This window comes from Octopus sinensis, linkage group LG19 (genome assembly GCF_006345805.1).
Source record: "Octopus sinensis linkage group LG19, ASM634580v1, whole genome shotgun sequence".
Classification (NCBI taxonomy): Eukaryota; Metazoa; Mollusca; class Cephalopoda; order Octopoda; family Octopodidae; genus Octopus; species Octopus sinensis.
The window spans coordinates 23,486,128-23,491,127 of record NC_043015.1 but is presented as its reverse complement, the minus strand read 5'-3'; the positions used below and the strand labels follow the sequence as shown (position 1 = coordinate 23,491,127).

Sequence of the window (5,000 nt, the reverse complement as noted above, 5' to 3'; positions counted from 1 at the left end):
TATCTTTATCACTATGTTCAATAAGATTATACTGCAGTGTCTTCCTTCAGTTACAAATACTAATGTCGCGATAAGGATTCTCAGCCTTAAGGCAGAAACCTTTAATAGACATTTTCGTTAACTTCTCTCTTCCACAGTATCTTCAGCAGAAACTTTCATTTCCATTCTTTAATTGTCTACTAGGAAAATTTCTTTACCTACATTCGTTCCACGTGTGCGTGCTGTGTATAAATAGAAGTGTGTGTGTTTTTTTTTGTGTGCGTGTGCGTGCATATGTATGCGTATGTGTGAATATGTGAGTACGTGCGTGTGTATGTGTATGTGTGTATCCATTTCTAATGAATTTCTAAATAATAATAATATTCTTTTTAAATTTAACACTGGGATTAAATGAAATATAGCTCCTATATTGAAAAACGCCTTCTGGCTGAAGCATTTAACTCTGTGACTTGTTACAATTTATGCGAAACCTATTGAATAATTTGAAATCTTCGTTTTAAACTGTTTATGGTTTAGTTTTTTTTTTTATTTTAGAGTACCTTTAAATCTACAGAAACATTTAGAACTAGTTATGTTTTTTTGTTTGTTTTTGAAGCTGGGGGCAATTTCAATAAATTTTATTTCTTTGTTTGGCGTACGTCATTCTGCAGCCACTGTTTTCTCTATATTTATTTCCTGTGGTTGGTATGGTGTTTTGAAGTGCGTAAGTCATACTGGTCAAACGTTTTCATGACTATTATTCTAAATTCAAGTTCTACTGGTACGAGGAGGCCTCAGAATCGACGGCAGGCTGATGAGGCACAATTAAACTAAAGTTTTCCTCTATCTCGTAACCTGCCCCATCCCCAACACATCAGCACATATGTATCATGTACGCAAACTCTGACTCTACCTTCGTTCTTAGCTTTTAAAAATAACTTGATTATATTGGGCCCTGAAAATCCATACGGCCACCTATAGTAATGTTCTACGTCTATTAACATTATTATGAATCGCCGAGTCCCCAGAAATTGCTATTTGGACTTATAACACATTCCTTTCATAAAATGTTTCTCTGGCATTCCTATTCGGTGTAAATTAGACCAATCAATATAACACACACGGGCACACACTCAGTCGCATGCACACACTACACACAAAATACACACGCGCACGCACTCACATATACACACGAATATACACGCACACGTACGCACATATACATACACGCACACGCACAAGCGCGCACACATACCTCCCCCACAGACAACACTCATACATACACGCACACAATTACACATACATGGGCATACACATACGGATATACACACACGCACGCACACGTCCGCACACACACACGCACATACACTCACGTACACACACTCGAACACATACACAAACGCACACATGCTATTACACACGAGCACACGCAGACTCGCGCGCACGCACATACCCACACATACACACACAAACCTCCTCTTACGCTCTCCTGTCTTAGAAATAACTTTTTCTTCACCCATTCCCTCCAGGTCATTTCAAAATGTAACCACATGTAAATCGTTGGGGATTTTTTTTGTTGCTCCGTTTTCCTTTTCTCTTGGACTTTCCTCCGTCTCGTGCTTCTGAAGAATAGCTTTGCTCGAATGAATAAACATCTTTAAAATTGTATTTCAAACCTTCTTTCATATATATTTCCACTCGTGCGGTACCTTACAACTTCACTTTGTTATATATATATATATAGGACGGTCTTCTTTCAGTTTCCGTCTACCAATTTCAACCTCACAAGCGTCTGATTGGGCGGCGACAAAAATGGAAGACACTTGCTGACGGTTCCACGCAGTGAGACTGAACCCAGAACCATGTTGTTTGGAAGCAAGCTTCTTTATTTTATTATATTGGCCATAAAAGCCTTACATAGAGATAGAAATCTGCTGGCTGGACACAGACAAAATGTAATATGAAATGAAAAATGAAAATGATGATTAATGGGGGGAAAAGCGACGCCCACCGACCGTTTTTTCCCCGAGAACATTGATATCTTATGTTACTAATGAGGCAACAAACCTCTTACATTGTTCACAATTCAATAACAAAATAAGGCACTAAGACACATTTTTTTCCAGACTAGGAACTTTCATTAACACTGAGGCTTTTCAACCTCTTATCCATATTCCTCCACAACACCGCTTGTGGCTCATACTCCGCCATTAGCCACGCCTCCTTCGAGCACAAAGTGGGTGCCATGTCGGCATCGCACGCCCACAAGTGATATTCCGCGTTGAGTACCTGCAGCGTACGCAACACGGGCGACGTTATGACCTCCACAGCTATCTGCGGAGGCCATTCAGGATCCCGTGTACAGGCTAAAGGTACTACCTTATGGTGCTTTTCCAAAATATTCTCAAACTCTCCGCCTCTGTAGAAGAAGACCAATAATTCGTCTTCTTCCGGGATCGAGGTAGTCACTTCTACTGTCGGCGGCGCAATTCCCACCAACAGTATCTCTTCCACTGTCAGTGGCACAACCCCCACTGACGAGATTCCCGGATATTCTGGTACTATGTCACCGACTGCCGGCGATGTCCCGTTTCTCTTCCTCATCCTCTTTTTTCTTCTCGCCTGAGGGAGGGTGCTTCTCTTCCGTGACCGTTTTTATTTATATGGCCAAGCTCCAGGCATCGATGACACCTGGTGGGGAATGACCCTCAAGAATCACTGGCCATTAAAAAAAAATCTGGAAAAACCAGATTGGCCGATTGGCTCCACAGGGTCAAAACTACTTTTGACCCATTCCCAATCACTTTCACATTAATGAATTTGGCTCAGCTGCAACCCAGACCCCGACAGATAGTCTCCTCTATCCACTCGGATTTTATCCCGGGTGGCAACCCAAAACCCAAGCTATTGTCAACCTCTTCCCACAATACGGGGGAAGAAACGAGATGTCTTTGCCTCTAAGGGCTGGCTCGCATATTTGCGAGCCTCTTTAGGGGTGTCAAATAGCGACCATACCGTTGCGTATTTGACCCTACTGGAGATGAATTTAATAGTTGGCAGATACTCTTTCAACCCCTTTTCAATTACAGTTTTTCAAATAGGGGATGCTGTCGAGCGACTTGGAGTAAGTCCTCAATTCCACCGTCCTCTCTTCAAGGTATTTCAAGTTTAGAAGAAAGAAAGTCAATAGTTCAAAAACGCAGCAAATATTCTTCCGGCGAAGGCCAAATCTGGAATGCCACAACTGGAACACAACTTCCACAAAAACTGGTATACAAATCGTTCAATCTTCGGAGGCAAAGACACTCCCCCAAAAGAGCAATTCTCACAATTATTTATAAAATTCACAAAAAGTGAGCAAATTTTTAGGAGGCACGATACGCCCCAAGCAACAATTCTCACAATTATGTGAGAAAAAAAGTGAACCACTTTTGCTCAACTGCAGGCAGACCAGAGTTTAGAATCCAGTGAGGACCTCTTGCTTGTGCAAAAATAATTACCGCAAATAACAAACCCCCACTGGACCCCCCCCCCAAAGTCTTACCTCATATTTGAGCTTCTTTTTTCACCAGCTTTACACAGCTTGGTCACTTCTTTCAGTGATACGCACAACGCTGACAATATCGCTTGCGCACATTGAAAACAAAACATGCGCAGTAGGTAGTAGGGTTCTGGGAAGCAAGCTTCTTACCATACAACCACACCTACGCCTCTCTCTCTCTCTCTCTGTCTATGTGTTAACTTTATATATATCGTTTGGTACGTATATATATATATATATATTTATATATGGATACATGGATGTAGGCATAGCTGTGTGCACGAATTTATACCGATCTTATACATATGGGAGGAGCGGATCATTTATGAATACTGTGATTCATTATAGACAGGGTTTTGCGATATGTTCAAGACTAGGGCAGCCCAACCTATAGTCACAAAATCATATATAGCTTTATAGACATAATCCCTAATACTCTAAACTCTAAAATTCAAATTGATATTCATGTATGTAAGAACCAAGACAGCCTTCTGCTGGATGTAATTTCATTTTCTTAAATTTTAAATCCCCACAGAAAATACATTTCTAATTGTTTATCTGCTGGAGTCATGTCACATGAGAAACAACTACGCACAGGGGCCTTGTGCTGGGTGTGAGGGACCTCTGGGTATAAGATAAGATTATATCCAAAGCAACAAAATCTTAATCTTAATGCTCTCAACCTATTTGAATCTCCATCTATTGAAACGAATTTATGATATGTCGCATGTTTATCCCTATATCGGGTTAATTCTACCGACTGATAATAGGTAGAATATATTCCAAGGGCTTGACCAAAGGTTTCGTGTACGCCGTTGCACGCACAAGGCTTGGATGAAAAGTATGCTATAGAAAAAAAAATTCAAGTTATAGCGCAGCGGGGAAGAACACGGAAATGATGACGTGATAGTGAAATGAACTTTTTCACTGTTCCAGCAGACATTAATACCTAGAACGCTTTTAAGCTTCGTGTTAATTCCACCAAACTCACCGAAGACACACCTGCGTTTCAGTTCTGCTCTTTATTGATTGTGACACAAGTGTCGTATTATACATTTCCAAACATAATCAAGAGAGTTGTTTGATTCTGGTAAATCTGAATAAGTATTTGTTTTTGTGCATCGTATGTAGCTATAGTGTTCTATAAAATATTTAGTTCAAATATATCTTGTAGCTAATATAATTTCATAGTCATGTGATACATAGCAAGAGCTCTTATAACTGTGGCAGGCATTCGTGCGTTCATGCACAACGCATTAAATTAATTTACGCTCATTGAAGACACAGTCAATTTTACTAGACATATTAATATAATAATAATGATAATAATAATAATAATGATAATAATAATAATAATAATAATAATGATAATAATAATAATAATAATAATAATAATATAATAATAATAATAATAATAATGATAATAATAATAATAATAATAATAATAATAATAATAATAATTATATCGACCACGATGATG

General features: G+C 39.2%; 1 long non-coding RNA gene across 3 annotated transcripts in view; it reads right to left on the bottom strand.

The window, feature by feature from the left end:
* The window catches only part of LOC118767157, a 25,008-nt gene that overhangs the window by 14,783 nt on the left and 5,225 nt on the right, over positions 1 to 5,000 (bottom strand). Inside the window, exons 2-3 of one of the 3 annotated variants that reach the window (XR_005003059.1) lie at positions 3,494 to 3,498; positions 109 to 121 (exon numbers count right to left, since the gene is read on the bottom strand). The exons of 1 other annotated variant lie outside the window; for it this stretch is intronic. This is a non-coding gene — a long non-coding RNA (uncharacterized LOC118767157). Of the gene's footprint in view, positions 1 to 108; positions 122 to 3,493; positions 3,499 to 5,000 lie in introns of those variants that run through there. One more of the 3 variants, XR_005003060.1, reaches the window with a different exon arrangement.